This window comes from Dipodomys spectabilis, unplaced genomic scaffold, assembly GCF_019054845.1.
Source record: "Dipodomys spectabilis isolate Male_0828 unplaced genomic scaffold, ASM1905484v1 ptg000267l, whole genome shotgun sequence".
NCBI classification, from domain to species: Eukaryota; Metazoa; Chordata; class Mammalia; order Rodentia; family Heteromyidae; genus Dipodomys; species Dipodomys spectabilis.
This window is the reverse complement of record NW_024870944.1, coordinates 1,136,587-1,163,300: the sequence shown is the minus strand read 5'-3', so window position 1 is coordinate 1,163,300 and position 26,714 is coordinate 1,136,587.

Below are 26,714 nucleotides of genomic sequence, written 5' to 3'. Positions count from 1 at the left end.
TGGGCAATCAGTTTCTGGGACAGCAACCAGGCCCTGAGTTCAAGCCCCATGACAATCACAGAAGGATTAAAGAAAGAGAGGCTAGAAGTGCAGAAGGAAGATCCAATGACAGAGGTTTAAATAAATCAAGCATTGGTAGCTCACCGATGTTCTATCAGCTACTCAGGAGGATGAAATCTCAGGATCACCATTGAAGCCAGCCCAGGTAGGAGAATCCATGAGACCCTTATGTCTCCTTCGTCACCAAAAATATGACACTAGCTGTGCTCTGGTTCATGTGGTATACAAAAACAAAGAAAAAAGAGCACAAATTATGAAAGATGAGAGAAAGAGAAAATTATCATTTCAAAATGAGCCATGGGTTGTTGGTTTATTTGTGTATTCCTAGCTACTGTGGAAGTTGAAATATGAGGATCACAACTCAAAGCCAGCCTGGGTAGGAAAGTGTTTGAAATTCTTTTTTTTAATTTAATTTTATTTTATTTGTGAACATAATGTACAGAGGGGTTACAATTACATGGGCAGGATAATGCATACATTTCTTACCAAGCATTGCAGCCTCCTCCTTTGTTTACCCTTCACATCCCTTTCCAATGTTTGAAATTCTTATCTTCAACTACCCAGCAAAAGCTGGAAATGAAGGCGTGATAGTAGTTGTAAAGTACTGAAATATGGCAAAAATCTGGGAAACGGATTCCTGGTAAATAATTCAGCCCAAAGTAGACCAAAAACAAAAATGAAAGAAGAGAAGAAATGACCATTTGAGATTTAAAAATAAGCCTGGCGCTGGTGGTTTATGCTTATAATTTTAGCTTTCAGGAGGCTGAAGTTTGAAGATAGTATTTAAAGGCCAGTCCAAACAGGAAAGGCCATGGGGCTTTTTTTCTTCGTGCCAACCTAGCGTTTGAATTTGTGTAGGAGCTCTACCATTCCCAGCATCTTGGTAGTTGATGAAAAGAATCTCATGAGCTTTCCTGTTCAGGCTGGCTCCAAACTGTGATACTCAGATTTCAGCTTCCTTAGTCTTTCTGGGCTTTACATGAGACTCATCTCCAAAAGGAAGAAAAATAAAACCTGGCGATTGAGTTGTGGCTCTAGTGGCAGAAATGAGAAAATAATTTCTGAAACAGCACCCAGACCTTGATATTAACTTCAGGCCCAACACACAAACAAAGAATAAAATAACTGTGGAGGAGGGTGGGCGAAGAAAGAGCCACTTTCAGAGTTTAAAATGAGCCAAGCATAGGTGGCAAACACCTGTGATGGTAGCTACTCAGGAGGCTCAAATCTGAGGCTCACAGCTGAAAGCCAGCCCAGATAAGAGAATTCATATACTCAACTCTAAGTAGCTACTTAAATCAAACAACATCAAAAAATAGCCAGAAGTTGTGCGGTGGCTCATGTCTTAATTTGCTAGTCTTGAGGAAACCCCTCGGGGATAGCACCTGGGCTGATTTGTAGACCCAGGACCAGCATACACAAGGAAATAAAAATACAAATAAAGGTGTAAGAATGGCAGGAAATATGGCTTAGTGATAGAGTGCTTGCCTAGCATGTTTGAATTCCTGGGTCTGTTTCCTCAGTACCTCATGAATAGAAAAGGCTGGAAGTGGCATTGTGGCTCAAGTAATAGAGTCCTCATCTTCAGTAAAAGAAGCTCAGGAACAGTGCCCAAGCCCTGATTTCAAGCCTCAAGGCTAGGGAAAAAAAGATGTGAGAAAATCCAATTAAAGTTTCAAAATTACCCATGAATTTTTGGTTGGTGCGTTTAATCCTAGTGATTCAGAAGGCTGAAATCTAAAGGTTGTTGTTCATAGCCAACCTGGACAGGTAAGTGCCTAAGTCTCCAACTAATCAAAAAAAGCCAGAAATGAGGATATTCTTGTAGTTGGAAAGCACCATCCCTGAGGAAAAACCTATGAAACAGTGCCCTAGCTCAGAGATCCAGCCTCAGGATCACAATAAGAGAATTAAATGATTGAAGTAGAGAACCTTGGATTGTTGGCTCATGTCTGTAATTCTAGAAAAGCAGGAGGCTGAAATATAAGATCCAATGTAAAGGCAAACCCAGTCAAGAAATTCCAGGAAACCATGGGACCTATGTTTCTTTGGGCCTGGTTTACTTCACTGAATATATTTTTTTCTGTCTTTCGATTTCCTAGCAAATGGGGCAATGTCATTCTTTCTGATGGAGGCATAGAATTCCATTGTGTACTGAGTCAAGCAGAAAAGGTCAGATAAGGTGATGTTAGGGAAATGAACCCTAAGATATGTATTCAAATGTTTTTTTTTCTTTCATGCAATTGTTTCTAACACATTTATAAGACTTTTTATTTGTTGCTTTATATGTCCGTCCCCCAAAGTATAACCCCTGCTTTCACTGTATTTGATGTCGGTATAATTTATGGAGGGGAAGGGGAAAAACAAATCGTTTAAACAGGGATACACGTGGACCCATTGCAACCATGAGATGTACAAGTCGTTATGTCGAAAACGAACTTTCCAACTTTGGTGGCGGAGGAGAGGGACGATTGGGTGGGGGAGCAGGGAGAGTATGGGAAGCGTGGAAAGAGGAAACAAAGGAGGAGGCTACAATTCTTGATAAGAAATATGCACATTATCTTGCCCATGTAATTGTAACCCCTATGTACAGTATTTTCACAATAAAAAAAGGAAAAAAAAGAAATTCCAGGAGACTGTTTTGTGTGTGGTAGCCACACTGGAGATAGGAGTTTTTTGATTGAATGGAAATAAGAGTTTCATGGACTTTTTTGCTCAGGCTGCTTTCAAACTATGATGGGCATATTTCAGCCTCGTGTATCAGGCCAGGCCTTGCATGAGTTCAAGCTCCAGGACCAACAAACACAAAAATAAAGAAATAAATGAAAAGAAGGGTATAAGAAGAGAAGAAAGAGGCAATACCAGAGGTTTCAATGAACCAATCATTGGTGGCTCATATCTGTGATTCTAGCTACTCAGGCTGAAATTTGAGGATACTGTTTAAAGCTCAGCTCAGTTATATGAGTTCATAAGATCTCTCTCTCTGTATCTCTCTCTTTGTGTGTGTGTCTCTCTCTGTCTCTCTCTCTCTGTGCCAATCCTTATGTTTGAACTTGCACTCTTTTCTTCAATGACCTACTTACTTTCAGATTTTTAGTGATTAATTGGAGAAAAGTGTGTTAAGGACTTTCCTCAATTTTCACCTTCCCGAATCTGGCCTACTTCTACATGAGTCTCCTGTCTCGAATTAACTTCCCCCAAGAGCCAAATGTTATGGTTAGTCCCATATATGCACTGAAACAGCATCTGAGCTACAATTTCTACTCCTAGGAAAAGCAAAAATAAAGAAAATAAGAAGGTGGAAGCAAGCACATATTAAAGTTTTAAAATGACCCAAAAGTTGCTGGTCATGTGTGTCATCCTTACTATACAAGAGGCTGACTTCTGCGGATTGCAATGTCAAATCAGCCTGGGCAGGAATGTGCTTGAGACTCATCTTCATCTACAGAGCACAAAACCTTGAGCTGTGGCTGAGGTTGTAAAAGAATCAGCCTTGAGTGTAAAAGGTAAGATATAGGCCCCAGAGTTAAAGGCCAAGCCAGAAGACAATTAAAATTTTCAAAGAAGAGAAGATGAAGAGAGGCTGAAATCTGAGGATCATGGTTCAAAGCTAGCCCATGCAAGAAAGTTCAGGAGGCTTTCTCTGTGTGTGCATCAGTGTGCTGTCCTATGGCTTGAGCTTGTGCTGTTTTGTTCAAGGATAGAGCTCCACCACTCCCATCTTTTCTTTGATTAATGAGACCTAAGATTCTCATGGACTTTCCTGCCTTGGTTGGTTTTGAACCATGATCCTCAGATTTCAGGAAACGGATCCATGCTGGACTTTGTATAAGACTCTTATCTCCTATTAACTACCAAGAATTAAAAAAAAAAACTGGAGTTGATCTGTGACTAAAGTGGCACACTGGGCAATCACTTTCTAAGACAGCACTCAGGGCCTTATTTCAAGCACCAAGACAAAACAAGTATAGCCACAAGTTATATTTTGGCTCATGTGGTAAGCCACTAGTCTTGAAGAAAAAGCTCTGGTATTGTATCCAGGCCCTGATTTGTAGCCCCAGGACTAGCACATAAACAAAAATAACAAACAAGGAAAATTTTAGAAAGAAAAATTGGAAAAAATAACATATTAACGTTTTAAAATGAACAATCGGTTTGTGGTTCCTGTGTATAATCAGATTACTTCAGGAAGCTGAAATCTGAGGACCATGGTTTGAAGCCAGACTATCCAGAAAAGCACATTAAAATCTTATGTTCAATAAGCCAGCAAAAAGCTAGGAGTGGAGCTATGGTTGAGTTGTAAAACATAATCCTTGAGTCAAAAAATTAATAAACATAAGGGCGCTGAGACTCTAGCCTGTAATCTTAGATATTCATGGGTTTGAGATATGAAAATCATGGTTCAAAACCAACCTGCGAAGGAAAGTTAATGAGAACTTAACTCTAATTAACCACCAGAAAACCTGAAGTGGCTCTGTGGCTGAAATGGTAGAGCATTTGCCTTAAGCTGAAGAGCTCAAAGACAGAGGGTTCAGGCGGAGGGTTCAACTCCATCCTCTTTAAAAATAGGTAAGAAACAGCAATGAGGCCCAGAGATCAGGTCTACTGACCGCAATTAAAAAGCATTGAGGTTGTAGGAAAGAAAGAGCTGAGTAAAAATATTAAAATGTCAGAGGCTGGTTGCTCATGCCGGTAGATTCTAGCTACCCAGGCCGCAGTTCAAAGCCAGCACTAGCAAGAAAGTCCATGAGATTTGTGTATGTAATTACCAGTACTAGGGGTTGAACTTGCCCTGTTTTACTCAAGTCTAGAGTACTACAACCCCCAGCTTTTTGGTGATTAGTTGGAAATAAGAATCTCAGACTTCATCTGGGAAGTTGGCTCAGTGGTAGGGTGCTAGCTTTGCATGCATGAGGACCTGGGTTTGATTCCTCAGAACCACATAAGCAGGAAAAGCCAAAAATGTTGCTGCAGCTCCGTTGATAGAGCACTAACCTTAAGCTGGAATGCTGATGGACAGTGCCAAAGCCTAGTTTTCAGGCCCATAACCAATGGCAAAATAATAATAAAAAAAACCCTCAGACTTTGCTGCTCAGACTGGCTTCAAACCAAGATCCTCAGATTTCAGCCTCCTTAGTAGTGCTGGGGTTCGCATGAGACTCTTCAAAAAGAAAGAAGCTGGAAGTTGAGCTGTGGCTCAATTGGCAGAACTGAGCAAAATCTCTGAGACATTGGCCAGTCCCTAGGTGGAGAAAAAAAAACATAAAAAATTTCAAAAATAAATAATAAATTTCAATACAGAAAAAAATCATGTTTAATATGATACAAAAGAAAACTGTTTTTTTTTTAAGTGCAGCAAACAAAAACCTACTACAAAGTTTCAAAGTGACATACTGAGAGTAAGGGGAAAAGGAAAATTTTTAAAATTCATGTAAATATTAAATCCAAACTGACATGACCAAAACCTAATATGATCAGAAACTTATCTCTCACTTGTAATTGCTTACAAGCAATTGTCCCTCCAGTTTCAGCACTAGCATTGGGATTTAGGAAGGACTTCTCTATGCAGCCTTGACTGAATAGGTATCTTCCTGCTTTAGCCTCTTGAGTTAGAAATACAGGCTTTGCCTGTATTTGAAACTCAACATCAATATTCAAATAATGGATTATGTGTAAAAGCATGAATAAACTTCCACCAGAGAAGCTCTGAGCAATACAATCATAACAGTAGAAGAGCACCTACCACTTAAGGTAGGTAACAGAAGGAAGATTTAGCATTTTTTTGGAAGTGCAGGGGTTTGAACACAGGGCCTCATGCTTGCTAGGTATAAAATTCAGTGACATTAATTATATCCACACTGCTTTTTAACCATTACCTCTTCTTGTGAACTTTCTTTTCAATACTGATGGAATCCACACAATGACCTGCACCAGAAACTTTTGTTTTCTTTTGTTTTGTTTTTGGTCTGTCATGAGGCTTGACCTCTGGGTTGGGCACTGTCTCTGTGCTCTTCAGCTCAAGGCGAGTTCTCCACCGCTTGAGCTACAGCGCCACTTCCGGTTTTCTAGTGTTTTATTGGAGATAATAGTCTCACATACTTTCCTGCCCAGGCTGGCTTTCAACTGTGATCCTCAGATCTCAGCCTCCTGAGTAGTTAGGTTTACAGGTGTCAGCCATTGTCCACCAGCCCCAGAAACTTTTAATCTTCCCTTTTTCCCTTATAAACTTTAGTCAATATATTACACATAAATAGATTATTTTGTGTCCATCCATGACAGACATATATTAATTACAGCCTTTTGTGGATGAGTCATAATTTATGCACACCTCACATTTTATAAACCAATTCATCTGGACCCACATTAAGCAGCTTGTTCTGAGAATAATGGTAGGTATTTTGTTAGCCACCTCTATCCTCTGCCGTTTCCTAATCAAATTAGTCTTTGGTATCAGTTTGAGTCTGCTCAGAGTGTAGAGTCATACGGGCTGGCTTTGAACCATGATCCTCAGATCTCAGTCTCCTAAATAGCTAGGATTACAGGTGTGAGACACCTGCACCAGGCCATCATTTCTTCCAAGAACATTTCAGGGGGATGGAATAGCACTGTACCACATACATTCATTAGCAACTACCCCAGGGTGAGCCAGATGCTCAGAGCAAATCCACTGACCTTGATACTGTCTTTGGTGTGCAAAAGGATAGTGTTGGACTTAATGTCTTCGTGTATGATTTTGTTTGGTGTAAGTAGTGAACTGCACTTACAACATGTGTGACAAGCCTCCTGGCTTCATCCTCATATAGGCGGCCGAATTTTCAGATCCACCGCAGGAGGTATCCCCTACTGGCCAGTTCCATGATGAGATACACATACTCTTCCTTCTCCATTACCTGGTACAACCTGATGATGTGCTTGTTCCATACCTTCTTAAAAATGTCCACCTCATTCTTTATCCAATGATGAGGACTCTCACTTCCAGAGTATTTTAAATGCCACGTCCTTGTCTGTGAGGAGGGAATGGGCCAGCTTCACTTTTCCATGGTACCTGTGTGGAAGAGCTCTTTCTTCTGGTATTGTTTGATGATCTCCTCCTTCAAGGAGCTTGAGATTGATTGTTTCTGTACTTCCATCCTTCTGCTACAATAGCATGTAGCAAGTCTACCTAAATAAATTAAATAAAATAAATGAAAACCCAGAAAGAGTAAAAAGAAATACCAAAATCCAAATAACAGCCCGTCCCCACTACCAAAAAAATCATTTAACTTTGCTTCAGTCCAGTGGTTCATTAAGCAAGAGCTCCAAGCTCTGTTAACTAACATAGGTTGGAGCACAGTGGCTTCCTATATATCCTTCATTATCTCACACAATGGAGCAATCACATCCCGGCATAGTGATGTCATAGAAGAAATGGACCAATCAGAGTCTGGGCCAATGAGGTCAGAGAAATATCGGACCAATCACAGCCTTCCAGCATTTACACTCTAGCTCTTAGACCTCAAAGACTTTTGCTAAGGAATCCATGTGGCTTGAGGTTGCTCTGGTCATTCTCGTGGCATTTCTGAAACTACTAGGACAGTGGTCAAAATCCTCTGATTTTCTAGAGGACTACTGAATCTTATAAATTGCTTCTCTGTAGACACTAGCTAATAGCCTACATTCTTGATGGCCACCTTATCCAATGTCTTTTTCCAGCAATATCACTGCACAAAGGCCTCTGTCCTTCTCAAGGACAGCTGTGTCTTACAACTTCCTCCTGAGGGGACAAGTTCCAGGGTGGCTTTGAGCCACCACCCTCACAATTCACCTTCCTGAGTAGTTAGGATTATATGCCTGAGCCATCGGTAGGTACTTAGCTCATCTCTTACATTTGGAGGAAGTATATTTGTTAGAAAGGTGGGTTTTAGATGTGTACTTTTAACACTTTAAATTTGTTGCCCTTGCTGTCTAATAATGTTTCTAGTTTCTGATGAGAAATTAGTCTTAATATCATTGAAGATTATTTGTGTATGATGAATTGTGCCTTTGTGCTTTGGGAGGTTTTCTGTTTTGGCTTAATTAGAATGTGTCTTAATGTGGACCTGTGTAATTATGTTAATTGACTTTTTTGAGCTGATAGATTCCTGCATGGAAGGTTCATGCTTTCAATCAAAATTGGGAAGGTATTGATTTTTATTCCTTCAAATACTATGTATTTCTATTTTTCCCTCTATACATATATATATATATATATATATATTATACATTATATATTCACATTGTATATGTGAATATACATATATATATGACTGCATGTTTATATTACATATACATTTATATACATATATGGTTTCACATAGCTTCCACTTTTGTGATTGTTTATGGTAGGAACTTTAGATTGACCCTAGCTACTCCATCAGATTTACAGTTTGAAGTTTTCCTCTTTATTTCTTGATAAAAATATGCATTACTCGCCAAGGATATTGAAATAGATATTAAGAACAGATAGCCTCTCTCTCTCTCTCTCATTTCCTGCCTTGGTTAGGTCTCTGAGCACAGGTCCATTGCTTGTCGGGTTCTTCTAGTGTGCTGTGAAATTTTTCAGTGTCATTCTGCTTCAAAGGCCACCAGGCAGGCCTGCACTTGGAATAGGAGCTTCTCAAAGGCAGCCTGTATGGGTGCACCTGCCTGCCTCTGTCTTGATGTCAGAGCCCCACAGCTACTTGGGGGTGGCCTTAACATATGCCCCTTTGCCTGGACTACTGACTGGTGACTGTGCCAGCAGAAGCACACCCTCTTTTTATTACACATCAGGGGTCTGCGGTGGAACCTGGGGGTGTTCCCTTGTTGGTGGCTATGCTTGGAGCAAGGGTGGGGGCTGCAGATGCCTCACTGTGGCCTGACTTCTGGGGCACAACAAATGCCAAGTGTTTCTCTGAGCTCTTTACAGAATACATGGGCAGGTTTAGGAGCAGAAGCTGAGCTCAGGGGGCCCCTAAACACAGGGTGGCCTTTAGATCTGGGCATCACAGATGGATATTTTTGAAGGGCTGCGGACAGCATCTGGAAGCTGTTGGAAATTTCGGAGGTCTGAGTACATCATGAGATTAGGTGTGGGCCTCTGAGTTTCATCCATTGTTTGCAATAGGACTGAGCCCTCCCTCCCGTATTGTCCTGGTGCCCTCTGAGTGTGTGCTGGTTTCTGGCAGTGAGAAAAGTTTAATGTGTCTTTTATTCCCCGAGCATTACTAGGAAGTTCTATTGTTGGCAGGGATGATTCTGTCATTGGGAGGTCTGTGTGTTCTCTGAGTAAGGGAATCTACAGACCTCAGAGCACATCTTGGCTTTCTCTCTGAAAGGCCTAAGTGTTTAAGGCTTCAGATGCTTTATAGGTTTCCAGACATATCCAGGGCTTGTTCTTTTTGATCTTTTAATGACAGCTCTAATTTCCTCCCTTAGTCATGGTCTGTTGACCCCTTTGACTCTGGTATAAATGAGGGAACACAGGCAGGGCTGTTGTGTTGCTAAGGAAAGCAGACAGTGCTGCCTTGTTGCTGAGAAAAAACAGGCAGGCCTGTCTTGTTACATAGTTTCATTTTATTCCCCGATGTTGGTAAATAAAACCTCCAGGTTGGACTTCAGGAGGTGCCCATGATCATTTTTCCATTCCTGTTGCCTGCTCTTACCATACTGCCTTTCTATTTAAATTTATTTTTACTTTTAATTTTTGTCAGAAACAAAGAGGCAATTAAAAAATCTATATGTAATGTTAATTTTTATTCTTGAATTACTAAAATACATGAAGAACATGTCAATTAAAGCAGCATAAAATGGCAGATGGCGTGAGCTTGATCATTGTCCCTCTACTCTGTCTCTCTTGCTCTACCATGGGGTGACCACTGAGACTAGTTAGTTATATATCCCTGCATCTAAACCAAATGTGCACAAAGAACAGGCTATTAAAAAGAGACTTTCCCACAGCTATCCAAGTCCCTCAAACTGCTATCTTAGTAGGACGCCAAATTTCCATTCACAGTATGGAGATTCAAATGTCTACACTCAGGTTCACAGACCTGAGCCAAGTCTGTGCTGGAACCAGGACTGAAGGTGGTAACTTATTGTTCACTAAGGGAGAAGTCTGCAATAGCTAGAACTCTGCCCTTTGCCTTTCCCACTAAGTCACAGTATCAGGTATGAGGATCAAGGAGTTACAGAGCCCTTTTAGAGGTTACTAGACTTTGGGTTTTAACATTTGTAATTCCAAGTTTCTCTTCAGATCAAATATTGGGCCTGCACAACAGCAGCCCATGAGGAAGTGATGTCCAGAACTTGAGGAAGTGATGTCCAGAACTTGTGTAAGTGTCTCAGACTCTTTGAATTTGTTTTTACTGAATTGTCTTTTTTTCTACAATCCACACCAATGGCCAAATAGGGTGTAGAAAAACAAGGGCACTTCCACCAAACCAGATTGTTGGTGTCCAAGACCTAACTTGAGTCCACTCCATTTGATGCAACACTGTTCAAAGGAACATTCATTCAGTGAGGAATAAAACATTGTACATCTGTCAGAGATACATGTTAACAGATATCCTTGACTTTTAACGTTATAGGTGGTATTTGAGCCAGATTCTGGTGGCATATACCTGTAATTCTAGCTACTCAGCATTCTAGTTTGAAGCCACCCAGGTCCAGAATGTCTGTGAGACTTTTATCTCCAATTAACCACCAATAAGCCAGAAGTAGAGTTGTGGTTCAAGTGGTAGAGCAATACTCTTGGATACAAAATCTCAGGAACAGCACTCAGGCCTTCAGTTCAAGTGCCAGGGCTAGCAAACACATACCAAAAATGTGGTATTTGCAACCAAAGAGTAAATTTTTATTTGATCTCTTTTTAGCAAATTTAATATCCGAGCTCTTGATCTGCAAGCCTCTTGGCCACTCTACTCCTGGAAAATAACAATTATTCAAGTGGAAAAGAAGGATCTAGAATGATTCTCTATTAGAGATGCTGGTGTTTGAAAGACTATGCGAAAAAGAATACTTCAGTCTCTAAAAGAATATAGCACTCACAGTGGAACCTCTGAATTTGTTAATTGATGGTCAGTATCTAGGCTTGAACTCAGAACCTGGGTTTTGTCCCTCAAGGCTAGCACTCTACCACTTGAGACATATGTCCACCTCTAATCTTTTTGGCAGTCAATTGGAGTAAGAGCCCCATGGATTTTCCTATCCGAGCTGGCATTCAATAACGATCCTCAGATCTCAGCCTCCTGAGTAGCTAGGATTACAGGCTTGAGCCTGTGATGGCTAATTGAAATTTAATGGTACCTACTACCAGAGATGGTAGTTAAGACATTTACATCCACCACAAAAGTCCAAGTTAATTTCAGCTTTGGTTTCTCCAACACACTTAAGAGAAAGATCAGTAGAGATCTATCATTAAACTTTAATAGTAGAATTCAAATACTCTTGGCTTATTTTTTTTAATTGTGAGAATACCACACAAAGGAGTTACAAATACATGGGCAAGATCTTGGTTTATTTTGAGTCCTGCTAAATCCTAGATTTCCAGGAACAAATCCCAAAATACAAGTGTTAGGAGGTCAGAGACAGGAGAGTTCCCTGAAATTGCATTAAAATTAATATTAACAATAATATCATTTGTTTAACTACCAATCTAACAAGTACACTTAATATAATTTTTCCAAGCCTTTTCATTTCCTAACAAATGGAGCAATGTCATTATTTTTGATGGAAGCATAGAATTCCATTGTGTATATATACCACATTTTCTTGATCCATTCATCTACTGAGAGGCATCAGGGTTGGTTCCATATCTTACTTATGGTAAATAATGCTGCAATAATAAACATAGTCGTGCTGGTGGTGCGGGTGTTTGTGATCATTTGGGTAAATGCCTAAAAGTGGGATTGCTGGGAAATAGGGGAGCTCTATGTGGAGTATTTTGAGGAACCTCCATATTGCTTTCCAAAGTGGTTGAACAAGTTTACACTCCCACCAACATTGTAGTAATGTCCAATTCTCTCTGCATCCCCTAAAGCATCTGTTGTTATTAGAGTTCTTAATTATTGCCATTCTAACTGGGGTGAGGTTGTATCTCTGTGGTTTGATTTGCATTTCTTTTATGGCTAGAGAGGTTGAGCATTTATTCATGTGTCTTTTGGCAATCCTTGTTTCCTCTTCAGAGAAGTTTCTCTGTAAGTTTTTAGCCAACTTATTTATTGGGTAAGCTTCCCCTTCCCCCACAGTGCTATAGTGTTACCTAGACCTGAGTTGGAATCTGAGTAGCAGCAGAAAAATGGTGTGAATTCTGAACTAGAGTGCTTTATTAGGTTTTAGGGTTTTTTTGTTTTGGGGGCTTTTTTTTTGCTAACCAAAGGATTTGAACTCACTTCATGGCAACCCTGCCTCAGCTTCGATCATTTTAGGCAGCTGGGCTGCCATAGTCCCATAGTCGACCCTGAGATCCTAGGCCCTGAAGCATTGCAGGAGTAAAAAAAAAAAAAAAAAAAAAACCCACACAGAAAAATAGCCACAGGAGGGACTTTTTACATTTTCTTCCTTTGCATGGTGACCAACCTGGGTCCAAATTACACGGCTACAAAGGGTACTTCACTTTGCATTGGGCGTAGCTAGTAGACTATCGGGTAAGCCACAGGCCCATATGTCATCATAGGCAATGATTTTGAATCCTGGTCCTGATACCTACCAATGGGGGGACATCCCACGAGACTCATTCCTATGCATGGGAATAATGATGGAATGTGAGCCAACTCATGATTGAATGAGAAGTTTCTGTGGGCATCGTTCTAGTCTAAAATTAGATGCAATGATCCTACGATGTTGATGATTGATCTTAATGAATTTTTTATTAAGCATGAAAACAATACTATTCCTTCAATGGAGGCATAATAAATACCTAAGAGTTCGGAGGAACCTAGTTGATGTCATTGAATCCTAGGTAGATGTCTCTGGAATTCTATACAAATATATATTTATTGATATATACCATCTGCCTATCCATGTATGGTTATTTTGTCCACCCCTGGGGCTCAATCTCAGGCTCTGGGAACTGACTGGCAGCTTCCTTGGCTAGAGGTGGCCGTGTTGACACACCCATTCATGAATTGGGTCTGCTAGGGCCTGAGTTCAGATCCCAGCACTGCAAACAATTGGATCATGGAGTAAGAAGTGGAGTGTGACACCTGTGTTCCTTTTCTCTGAGAGTCCTGGGTGTCAGACATGATGGAGAACACGTATACAATTTAGATACTATGTGATGGGATGTCATCAATATAATAAATGGGCTGCGTGTCATCACAGTCAATAAACGGCAAATAAATGAATAAAAAAATACAATCAATAACCACAATATGGACTGAACATCTATAGGTAAGTACAAATCCTCTATTTATAATGTATATAAACAGCATGTTTTCCATGGCTGGGGATTGAATTCAGGCCTAGGGACCAGGCCCGACTTTCTTGCCTTCAAGCATGGTGAGTTTCCCTTCCTCCACAGTGCTGCAGAGTTTCCCAGATCCTGAGTTTAAAACCAAAGTAAAAAAATGGCGAGAATTGCAAGTCAGTGAGCTAAATTTTTTTTGTGTGCTGGGGCAGGGGGTGGCGGGGAGGGTTTTTTTGTTTTGTTTTGTTTTGCAAAGCAAGGTCTTGAACTCAGATCATGGCACTCTGCCTCAGCTTCAGTCACACTAGGCTGCAGTGCAGCCACTGGAGCCACAGCCGATCCTGGGATCCTAGACCTCCTGGCCTTGTGCTGGGAAAAAATATGCACAGAAAAAAAGTGGCAGAGCCAGGCACCGGTGGCTCACACCTGTAATCCTAGCTACTCAGGAGACTGAGATCTGAGTATCTAGGTTCAAAGCCAGGAAAGTCCGTGATACACTTATCTCCAAGAAACCACTAGAAAACTGGAAGTGGCGCTGTGACTCAAGCGGTAGAGTGCTTGCCTTTAGCTGAAGACCACAGGCAGAGTGCCCAGGCCCAGAGTTCAAGCCCTATGACCAAACCCTCCCCCCAAAAATAAGTGTCAGGATTGCGTATTTACATTTTATTCCTTTGCACTGTGACCACTTAGGTCTGAATGACATGGCTCCAAAGGGTACTTCACCTTGCATTGCTGAAGGATGGCGGGCTATTGGAGAAGCCATAGTCTCACACGGCAATGTAGGCTTAGAGTTGAATCCCACTAATGCCACTTCCAGATGGCAGAGATCCTAAGAGACTCGTTCCCATCCATAGTAATAATGTTGGAATGTTATCAATGGCACGGTTGAATGAGCTGATCATGAATAACACTTGTATAAAATTAGAAATCATGCTTTCAGTAGACTGATTTTATTTAATATGAAGCATTAAAAGAATACTATTTCTTACAGAGACGCAATAATTTCAGGACACTGATTTACTTAATAGTTTATTAAGGATGAAAACAATAACATTAATTACATGGAAGCATAATAAATACACAAGAATTGGTAGGAATGTAGTCTACATAACTGAATAATGTGTAGACATGTCTGGCACTCTATAAAGATATATATTTATTAGGATACTACTATCTGGGTGTCACTCTGTTCTTATTTTGTAAAACCCTGGGGCTCGATCTAAGGTCCTTGGAACTGCCTGTCAGCTCAATTTGCCCCAGGATGGCGTGTTGACACTCACCCATTCATGAATTGGGCCTTGTAGGCCATAGTTCAGATGCCAGCACTCCCAAAAAGTGAACTGTGGAGAAAAAGCTGGTGGTGCCAAACGTTTTCCTTTTTTGTGAAAGTCCTAGGAGTCAGGTATGAAGTGGAACATATATGCAGACCTATATCCTATGGAATCAATGTTCTATGTTGCCATAATAGTCAATAAAATAAATGGCCAATACATGAATAAAACAAAAAATAAAAATGAATATACTGAAAGCTATATGGAGTCAACCTATGTATATAAATATAAATCATATATTTAAAATGTACATGAATAGGATGTTTTCTAGTGCTGGGAATCAATTTCAGGTCTAAGGAACAGACTTGAATTTCATGACTTCAAGAAGGTGAGCTTCCCCTTTCCACACAGTGCAAAAGAGTTACCCAGACCATGAGGTCCGATCCCAGTCCTGACAGAAAAAAATGGCAGCTGTATACTATGTGATGTCCAATTCTTAAGTATTTGTTCTGCCTCCATTTAATGAATGTGATTGTTTAAATGCTTCATACAGTATTAATTAAAATTGATCAGTGTCCTATAACATAATTGTGTATAATTTTGTCCTAGAATCATTCAAGAACTGCCCATTCAATCACATAATCACAAGCCATTGGTATTTATATGGATAGGATTGAGTTTTTTAGGATCACCTGCCATTTGGAGGTGGCAGGACCAGGATGTGGGCTCCAGCTCTCCCCACATAAACCCGAGGATAAGGAAATCACTGGTCTGTCCAAGAACAGCACCAACATCAATGATTAGGCAGGCACTAATGGTACTCAGCAGTCCTCCTTGATACTTACAAGGCTGTGATAGGAGGATCATGGTCAAATTCACCCTAGGCAGGAAAGTGAACATCACCAACATCAATGATTAGTCAGGCACCAATGGTACTCAGCAGTCCTCCTTGATACTTACAAGGCTGTGATAGGAGGATCATGGTCAAATTCACCCTAGGCAGGAAAGTCCTTGAGAACCCTGTCCAACTTCAGTGCCAACAAAGCCAGAAGTAGAGCCATGTGGCTTCACTAGTGGCTTCACTAGCCTTGAGCAAAAGCAGTTGTGCCCAGATCCTGAGTTCAAGGTCAGGGACTGGCAACAAACAGATATATACAACAATCTGTGCAGCCATCCAGCTAAAGCAGGTCAACCTCTTGTTCTCAACTGGACTGGACAGTTTCATGTGAAAGGGGAGCTGTCATCTTGACTCTGCCCATTCTGCCTGCATCACAGGATTCCGTCCACACCCCCATTCTTTCATGTTTCTTTCTGACCAATGGGAAACAAGAATGATGGACACGCCCACATTCCATGCTGGCCGGTAGCACCTGGATTCCCTCAGTTGGTTGACACCACTACTAGCAGTTGAGGAAGGTAGAGGTGGCTGAGTGGTGAGCAAGATACTCGAGGCCACATTGGAGTAGAGTAGGAAATTGAGGTCCTAGACAGTGAGTGGGTGAATAGAGGATGTCCCAGACCTTGGAAAAGTGGCCAGCCCATCTTTCTCAGCGCTCAGATGTCTGAAACAACAGGACTCCCTGAGATAGCTGTGGACAAGAAATTGCCACAAGAACACTGGCAGAAGAATCCTCCCAACAGATCTGCAACATTCAAGAAAACTAAGAACATGAAAAAGTGAAGGATCCCCAAGACAAACACCACTGGGGAGTGTGATTCAAAGGAGAGTCCAGCCAAATGTGATGCTGACCATGGGCCTCCCCTGCCTTTGGACACAGCCACAGCCACCAGGGTCCAGAGTGTCAATGGTCCCGATAAGGATCTGCAGAGGTGTACTGACATGTGGTGCCCACCCTGGATCCCAGCAAAAGAAGAAAAGAGGCGCTCTGTGCCAAGATCCAACCATTGAAGCAGGAAAAGACAGATGTGCAGGATGGACAGACGGGAGTAAGAGAGTAGAAGATAGCCCAACTGCACGCAGCAATGAAAAGGGAACTAGAGATCCACAAGGCACCCATACAGAGGTTGTTTTGGGAAGAATGTGATTTACAATGTTCACCTGCCCACGTGCAGCAGGCGACCAATGACAGAGAAAGGGAGCATGAAGCTCTCACCAGCTGCCTGCAGACCGCAGAGCAGCACATGGCAGAGCTGGAGATGGCGGCTTCTGTGGTCACTGCTCACAGAATGAGACTGAAATGTTCTTTGCACAGCTGAGTGATGTGACCCTTCAGCTTGAGGAAAGGATCAGTAGCTTCAATGACTTGGAGCAAGTGAACACTGAGTTGCAAGAGAAGCTGGAAACACTCTTGACACAGTGGAGCAACATGAAGAGCAGAATCTGCAAGTTCCAACAAGCGCTGGCAGGGCGTGAGGTACTAAAGAGACTACTGGACAACCTAAGCTGGATGGTGACTGCAGGGAATCTAGAGAGAGACACCTTCACAGAAGACCTGAGCATTGAGAGGTCTGTGCAGAAGGAGGAGGCCCGTCGGCTGACACAGTGGGTGAACCAACTGACAGAGGAGAAGAATCGAGGGGCAAGGCAGGTGTTTGACCTAGAGAAGGAGCTGGGGGAACTGAGAAGGAAGCTGGCAGAGACATGGCCCCCTTCGGGACCATCTCTGGTCAAGCGGCAGGTGCAAGCCCAGGCCTATTGCACAGAGATGGAGTTGAAAAACCTGTAGGAACAACTTCACATCCAGATCCAGGAAAACCAAGGGCTCCGCTTCCAGAACACGGAGCAGCAGAAGCAACTGTGGAGACTGGAGAAGCCACGGATCAGCAGGAGATCTGCAAGATCCCACGATGCACATGTGTGCAATTGACAGATGGAAGAACAGCTGGCCCTGATGTGGGACACTCTCCACATGATGAGCAGTGAGAAGGAGAAGCTAGCCAGCATCTTGGACTCAGAGCAGCAGGTGAAGAAACATCTGTGAGAACAGCTGAACCACACAGGAAGAAGATAGAGGAATGGAAAGAGGTCCTGAGAGAGAGAGCCAAGCAGCTTGGGAGCTGCAGGAGCGGCAGGAGCAGTCCCTGGCCCAGCTGCAGGAGCTCAGAGCCACCTGTGAGCTGCACATCACCTCCAATGAGCAGCTGAGCTCTGAGAAGGAGGCCCTGCAGCAGCACCTAGAGAGGCATACCCAGCTGCTGGAGCAGCTGAAGCAAGTGCAGGCCCCACCAACTGTCGGGACCAGGTGTTGCCCCCAAAGTGGCAGGACACCCTCAATTGCCTGGAAGTGACCAGAATACAGGAGGAGAGCCTGCAGGCCCAGCTGAGCTTCCTGGCTTTCCCTGGGGAAGGGAAAGTTGAGAGCCCTGGAGAAGCAAAAGGTGAGGAGGAAACTCCCCCAGACGTGACCATCGCAGAGGATGGAGACATCCCCAAAACCGAGAGGGACGTGGATCTGGGGGCGCTCTCCATGGCTGAAATCCACAGGGGGAAACTCCTGCACCAAGAGTGGCAGGCCCACTGCGGGTGCCCAGTCCACCTGGCAGCTCAGTGCCAGAGAAAGCTGGAGCCACTGGCCCCCCACCGTGAGAGCTAGCACCACAGCATATGTGAGGATGATAAGCAGGACACGAGGGCATCCGAGAAGAAAATCTGCTTTGTCCATGACCTGCCTGTGGAGGTCGACTTCCGGAGTCCAGTGGATGAGCTCCACCATCGATGCAGCCAGCTATTGGCACACATCCACACCATCGAGGACTCCCTCGTGGCGTGTAAAGAGCAGATGTTCGTCCTGGATGAGCTGTAGGAGAAAGCTGAGCACATGTGCTGGCTGTCCCAGGAAAAGATGAAGAGGAGAGAGCTGTGGGAGGCCCTGTGGTTCCTCTCAGGGGAAGGCATGGACAGCAGGCACCAGATGCCCGCACAGGCTGAGTCCCCTGCCACCACCACCGATTCAGACACTTCAGGCTCCGAGGTGGTCAAAATGAGGGAGGAGCAGAAAGGTTTTGAACATTTGTCACTTCAAAGCAGTGTGGAAACTGCCAAAGGACAGGTCGGGGCACCCTACCCCATAGAGGACTCCCCCATGGAGCACATCCTGCTGCAGAAGCCACACATGCAGATCACCCACAGTTCACGGGCTCAGGTGAGGAGTGTTCCCTCCCTTTCTTCTGTAGACTGATGCAGATGATGACTCTCTATGTGACATACTGGTTCTCAAAAGCCTCAGCAGCCACCACAAGTAGGTGGCCAGGTGGCCTTCTCTCAGGCCTCCATCTCCAGTTGATGGTAAACTGCGGGTCAGGTAGGGTAGAAGCTGCCGGGAGGCGGCCCATATTCAAGGGACATCTAATGGACCATTCGTGGCCAGGGAAGAGGCCCATGTTATGCTTATCACAAAGAATGAATAGTTTTCAAAGGGAAAACTAGCCTCCAACAAAGATTTGTTCTTCCCGTCCTGGGGCTTGAACTCAGTTCCTGGCCACTGTCCATGAGCTCTTTTTACCGTGGCTAGCACTCCACCACTTAAACCACAGTGCCACTTCTTGTTTTCTGATGGTTCATTGAGAATAAGAGTCTCACATACTTTCCTGCCCAAAATGGCTTTGAACCGAGGTCCTCTAGATCTCAACTTCCAGAGTAGCTAGGATGACAGGCATGTGCCACCAGTGCTAAGCATGTGATGCCTTTTGAAGGCATCTTGGCTATTTTGTAAAAGGAGCCCCAAAGGTCCTGGATAAGCTGGGATGGGGGAAGGCTGATGTTCTAGCCATTCTGTTTCCCAAAATTAAAGATGCCAGCTGGTGTTGGATGCATCAAACACCTAGGTCAACAGCCACCAGGCTTAGTGGGGAAAAGGTAGAGAATACCCAAAGATTGCACTGTAGAAATCTCTGATTTTGCATACATGTGGTGTGTGTGTGTGTGTGTGTGTGTGTGTGTGAACTCAGGGCCTAGGCTCTATCCCTGAGTTTTCTTGCTCAAGGCTAGTGCTTTTCTACTTGAGCCACAGCCCCACTTGCTTTTTGATGGTTAATTGTAGGTAAGACTCTCAAGTACATTCCTGTCCAGGGTGGCATCGAAGCATGATGGGGGCCCAGGGAAGCAAGAGTAAATACAACTCGCAGGTACAATCCCTATGGTGGGTGACTCCTGACCCCTTGTAGCCAGATGCAGGACATGTGGCCCCATGGCATCGTGGGGGACTATCGTCATCTACAGTTCAATTGGAGGAAGTGACCAGGGCCAAGCTGACTTTTGCCCACCCTGAATGCTGATTCCAGAGCAGATCTGTTCCATCCTAGGCCAAGAGAGCTCCAGGAGGCCCGGCTTCCAGGGGCACAGGGAGAGGTCAGCTCCAGGCCAAACTAAGAGCCTTTACCCATGGACATCCCAACTTTGCCTTCCTGATCACTGTAAGGCCTGTCAAAGAACAACCCCCCCTAAGAAATAAACAAAATTGGAGCCATGTCTCAAAGTGGTTGAGCTCTAACATTGAACCAAAGAGCTCAGAGACAGGGCCCCCACGGTGTGAGTTCAAGACCCCCAGCTGACCCTTCCCCATAAAACATAGGTTAGCTAAAAGTGAACAAGTGGGATTTGTGAAGTGTTTCTGAAGAATGGTGATACAGAAGAAAGCACCCGAATTCTAATGACAGCTGAACTTGTGACATACCGCTATGTGCTGAGTCCTTCACAGTGTGCTGTTTCTGGGTCCTTCCCACATGGGGGTTTTGTGCTGAATCCTCAAAAAGCACTTTGTGTGCTGAGTCATCACAAAGGGTGCTATATTATGAGTCCTTGAGAAGAGTGGGCCGTGCTGAGCTTTTCAAAGGGTGCTGTGTGCTGAGTCCATTAAACAATATACTTTATGCTGAGTCCTTCAAAGGTGCAGTGTGCTAAATCATCCCAAAGGGTGCTATGTGCTGAGCCCTTGAGAAGGGAGGGACAGGTGAATTTTTCAATGGGTGCTGTGGGCCGAGTCTTTTATACAGGGTACTTTTGCTGAGTACTTCAAAGGGGGCTGTATGCTGAGTCATCCCAATGGGTGCAATGTGCTGCATCCTTGAGAAGAGTGGGATGAGGTGAGTTTTTCGAGTGCTGTGTGCTGAGTCCTTTATACAGGGTGCTCTGTACTGTCCTTCAAATGGTGCTGTGTGCTGAGCCCTTCCACAGGGAGGTATATGCTAAGTTCTTCAAAACTCTGCTATGTGCTGAGTTTTGTAAAGGGTGCTGTGCACTGAATGTTTTACACAGGGTGCTACATACTCAGCCTTTCAAAGAGTGGTGTGTGTGGAACCTTAACACAGGGTGCTATGTGCTGAGTCCTGGAAAAGAATGCTACGTGCTGAATTTTTCAAAGCATGCCATGAACTGAGTCCTATACACTGCATGCTATGGACTTCCTCCTTCAAAGGGAGCTGTATGTTGAGTTATCCCAAAGGTTAATATATGCTAAGTCCTTCAAAGAGCGCACTGTGCTGAGTCTTTTACACAGGGTGCTTTGTGCTGTTTTTTGAAGTGTTCTGTGTGCTGAGTCATCCCTAAGGGTGCTTTGTTCTGAGGTAGTTATCCCCAACAATCTCTCTCTCTCTCTCTTTCTCTCTCTCTCTGTCTCTCGCTCTCTCTTTCACACACACACACTTACATACACACACACAGGGGTCACTGTGTACCTGCTTGATGTGTGGAGTGGAGAGGAATGGAGGAGAGTCTCCTCCAGTGGTGGGGCTGAGGGGAGATTTGATTACCTGGTCAAGTGTTAGGGTTGGCGGGGAGTGCTGAGCTGAGGTGAGGCTGCAATTCCCATGGCCTGGAAACTTTAGTGCCCAGGTGGGGCTGCTCTTGTAGGCAAGGGTGGGGGGCAGGGCTGAGCAGAGTAGGGGGCGGGGCTGAGGAAAGAAGGGGGTGGGGCCGAGGGGAGGAGGAGGCAGGGCCCAGGGGGCTCACTGTGGTGGTAGCAGTGGCCAGGGGCTCTCAGTAGCAGGCAGGCATGCGTGGAGGGGTTGAAGTGGCCCACAAGAAGAGTGGAAGCAGAGAGACAGAGAGAGAGCAGAGAGGAGTAAGTACATGCACGAGAGGAAGTGGCTTCAGTGGCTGGCTGAGGCCTCAATTGAAGTGAAGATCCTGACTGGGAGCGCAGAGCATGAGGAGCTAGCACAGCAGACACATCACCTCAAGCAGCCCCATGGTGGCGTGGTGGCCATGGGCTGTCCCAAGTCCAAGATTCTAATTATCATGGTGGTGGCAGTTGCCACAGAGCAGGAGGCCACTGAGGAGGAGGCAGCTGAAGAGGCAGCCTTGGCGGCAACAGTGGCAGATGTGATGGCGGCATTGGCGGAAACAGGTCTGGCTGTGGATGAGGCAGGAGTTGAGTTGTCTGTAGCTGAGGGGGAAGAGAGGCCGCGCTTGCCCTACCATGCATCCTCAGATCCCGCCCCTCCCTCCCCGGCCCTCCCCAAGGTGCCGCATTTCAAAAATGGCACTGCTGGACTGGACCTGGGGAGCCTCTCTCAGTTGCCCAGCTGAGATAATGCATCCCTGGCTGCCTTGTTTCAGTGACCCGGTCCAGGTCCCTGGTCCTTGAATTCCGGGCCTGCCACACCTGGAGCCGCTGCCTACAGCTTCTCCCAGCAGCACACATGAGTGGCCACCCTGCGGGCCCACACCCTGGGAACCCATTGCCCAGTGAACCCCTCGATCCCCCCTTACAACCTCCCCCATTCTGCGGACCCAGACCTGACCCATGCCTCCCGCCTCCCCTCTCCTGTCCCACATGTGCCTCCCCTGCATCCAACAGTACACCCTGGCTCTGCCGCAAATGCACCCCAGGGGTGGGAGGTGGGGGTGGGTGGCAACCCGAGGATCCCTCTCATGTCCCTAGTGGCCAGTGTCACAGGAAACGGGAAGATGCAGGGTTGGGTGAGGAGGGGGCGCCAGAGAGCTCCTGGCCTGGAGTAATGCAGCCACACAGCCACCCATCTGCACCCGTCCTCACCTTGGTGGGAACCTGGTGGTTTCAGTCAGAGGTGGGGAGCAGCATCTCCAAACCTGCCTTCTCAGGTCTTTTCCTTTTTTCTGGGGGTGGGGATGTTGGATGCAGAAGATAGACCCTCTTGCTGTGTGAGCCCTTGTCCTCTATGCTTGGTCACCCTTTCACCTGAGGAGGGTCCCAGAAGAGCCCACTAGGGAGGTGAGGACACTGGGGGTCAGATAGAAGATGAATATCTGGGAGGCACACAGCCCCCCTCACCCACACCCAGCCTATTCTCCCCACCCCAGCTGTCATCAGTTCTCACAGGGTGATCACATTTCCCAGCTCTGCCAGAATCTGCTGGTGCTCCCGGTCCATCTGGTCTCCTCATCCTCCCCAAGAATGCTCCAAGTCGCCCAGAAACATCTAGGCTGGAAGTAGGAAGTCCATCCATGTATGTAACATTTAGGAGCCCATCCATTTCCCCAACACCGCCCCCACCCCAGGTCAGACACCCCTCTGGGGGCACCATGAACCTCTGCTTGTTATCTGTCCTGGCTCTGAGGAGCCACCTGTCTCAGGACACCTTTATCCAGCATCCTGGTCTAGGGTTTTGGTTTATGTGGAGTTAAGGTTTGTTGTTCCCAAGAGGAAGATTCTGACCCTGGAGAAAGGGAGAGGCAGGGTGGTTCTTTTTTATTAGAGTGGTGCTCCCATTTGGTGGGATCCCGCGGTTCTGACAAGGGAACCCCATGCCCCAGCTTGTACATTGTCCCAGATGAGGAACTGAAAAACTCAGGAGAGGCACTGTTCTGAGTCTGTGTGTGTGTGTGTGTGTGTGTGTGTGTGTGTATGAGAGAGAGAAAGAGAGAGAGGGAGAAAGGGAGGGAGAGAGGGAGGGAGAGAGATCTTCTTTCAACTTGTACATCATGACTGTGCTCAGGTGAGCGATCAGTTGGCAAATTGCAGGTGCTGCATGGACCAGTCTTCTGGCACAGGTCTGGATTGTGTGTGTGTGTGTGTGTGTGTGTGTGTGTGTGTGTGTGTGTGTGTGTGTGCATATTGGGAGAGCAGGGAGATGAGAACAATGGAAACATATTTAAGTCACCATGTCTAAAAAGAGCAAAAGCATTTTATTTGTGTGTATGTGTATTGTTCTTTTGTCATCAATGCCAAGTGTGATACCAGCCACAATTTTTATTTTCTCCTTCACTGTTACATGAATAGTTTGGGGAAGGTTTCAGTAGATGTTCTTTTCCACCTCTTTCCACCTCTTTCTTCCCCTTTCCTGTAGCTCACAGTAGATGCTGGGTCTGCGTGGGTCTCCCCTTGGAGGTCTGTGTGAATCACAGACCAGAGTGGACACCTGTCCTTCTGTCTTCAGGCTGGTGAGGCAAGTGTGACCACAGCCACACACATACATCCAGAAAACCTGCTCTGTTGTGTAGAGTTGGAGCTAATTCAAGGGTTGGGAATGTGTTTTCCAAACATATTTAGGGAATGAGATGGGGGGAGTAAGGCAGAAAATCTGAAGCTAGGAGGGTCTGGTAGGTGGCGAATGGTGTGACATAGCAGATGGTTCACCACAAACAAGGAGAGGGGAACCTTACCCAGGGCTTTGGCGGTGTCAATGGGCATCTGGGCAGGGGGCTCCAGGGCCCCACTGGTGGCAGGGATTCCCTCCTAGGGCAGTGCACCGGTGGGCAGTCCTCCCTAGAGTCCTGTAGACTACAATCTGTGTCCTGCCTGGGCCATTTCCAGCTGGGCAGTGGTAGGCAAATGCGTTCCCCTGCTGAAGCCTGCACGGTATCAGGCCATGCCAGTTAGCTAGGGCTGGCTGAATGCCAGTTTCTGTAACCTGCTGTAGACTGTCTGGAAGGAAAAGGGGACCATTGACTTTGGAACCTTTAAGTTTGATTGGGAAAACAGAAATGCCCGCATTTCCAGGATTTTTTCTTTAAGCTGGCAATTACTACTAATGATTGGGATTATGGGTCAAATTAGATGGACCATTTCAGCTGCCAAACAATGATGTTCAAAGCAGCACAGGCAGAGTTCCCAAGCCAGATCGTCTCTTGCCATGAACATCCTGCTTTGACTGCCTTCCTCCAGCAGCTGCTGATTCTCCTCTGGTTCTCTCTAGGGTAATCACCACAGTCAAGGACATCATGGAGAGCAGAGATGGTGACCTCGCCATCCCCAGGTTGCCAGCTGTGAGCAGAGACAACTCCCAGCCTGCACTGGAATCTGGGAGATTCAGAGAACCGGGAAGCCTCTAGGATCCTTTCTCTGCAACATGAAACTTGGGGGGCGGATGTGGTAGACCATCGTGTCTGGCCCCATGGGGAGTAGAGTAGGCCCCTTGAGCCAGGCTTTCACCTCACGTGCCTCATTCACACCTGAGGGTGGAATTGAGTGCCAAACTGTGGGTTAGCCGCTGGACAAAGATTTTTGAGAAGAGAGACATTGCAGAGCCACAGAATCCAGCAAGTACATCGTGGCTCACATCCTCAGAGCCAAAAGAGTTAAGTGCGGTGGCTCCAGGAGGGCAGGAAGTGAGACGAGGGAGAACTGTGGAAGAGCTACTTCAGGCTTCAAAACCTCCCCCACTAACCGCTCCACCCCCAGGATGCTTACCTGAGTTGGATGGGAGTTTTCTGTAGTATTGTCGTAGAGAGATGCTCATTTATTTATCCAACAAACTGTTACAGTGAGTGCCAGGTCCAGGAATCATAAACGATGAAATGTTCCAGTGCTGGTTCCACAGCTCATGAAGAAATCTTGGTTTGAGCTGGATGCTGGTGCTTCACAATTGTCATCCTAGCTACTTAGGAGGCTGAGATGGGAGGACTGAGGCTTAAGTCCCAGGAAGAAAAGCCTGTAAAACTCTTATCTCCAATGAACTACCAAAAAGTAAACGCCAGAAGTGCATGACTGGCTCAAGTTGTAGACTGTTGGCCTTGAGTAAAAAGGCTGAGGGACAGCAGCCAGGCTCTGAGTTCAAGGCCCAGGAGTGACACACAGAAAGGAAAGAGAAAGAGGAGGGAAGGATGGAGGGAGAAGAGGAGGAAAGGAAGGAAGAACGGAACATGCAAACCTTGGTTTGGAGTCCCTGGATCAAGGGAGCCAACCATTCACAATCTCTTTGGGGACAGTTTCAGAGCCTAAAGCCAGTATGTAGGACCAAGCCACGGACCCCTCAGCAACTTCATGTCATCCAGGAGCTGTGTGGTCGCGGACTGCAGAGGGAAACAGCCTTGGGTAGACCCTAGGACTCAGAGTGTGTCACCAAATTTCAGTCTCCCTTGGTCCACCGAGTTTATTTTCTAGTCAGATAAGAAATTGTCCAATGTATAGGGAGGTATAGGCTAAGGGAGTGTCAAGAGGCGGGTGGCAAGGGATAAGCAAGAAGATGAAGAGGGAGGATGATCCCAGGTCAGGCGTGTCAGGCCATTGGAGCCATGACCTCATCTAACAACTTAGACCATCAGTGATAGAGACTTTGACCAAGCCACATGGCTGTTAAAAGTCCTGGCACTTTGGTTCACCATTGACCAGCTGGCTGTCATCCACAGCTGGATGCCTGTGTGGTACATCCTTGGGGACTGGGACTTTTGCTGGCTCAATCTGAATATGACACCCCCAGTGTTCATTCCTCGACCAGAGACAGAGGTAAGCATGCCACTGGCACAGGACATCCAGAGAATGAGGGGGGAAGTCAGACCCATGTTGCCCCAAGACTTCCTCTAGGGGACTGTAGGGCCCCGTGACTGCCATTCTCAGAGATAGAGGTGGGTCCCTTTACTGTCTCAAACTTTAGTCTAGATGGCAGATCTGGGATTCAGAGAGGGCCGACTGAAGGTGGGGCAGGGCTGGGTAGAGGGTGGTAGGAAAACCAGAGGCACTGCGCTCTGAACAGGGTTGTTTCATTGAGGATACTCACCACACAGGAACATTCCTGGGATGGATAGGCCTTTTCTCCTTACCAACAGAGAGGGACCTACAGCCCTTTAGTCTGCATCCCTTGGCCAAGAAATCGTTTCAATC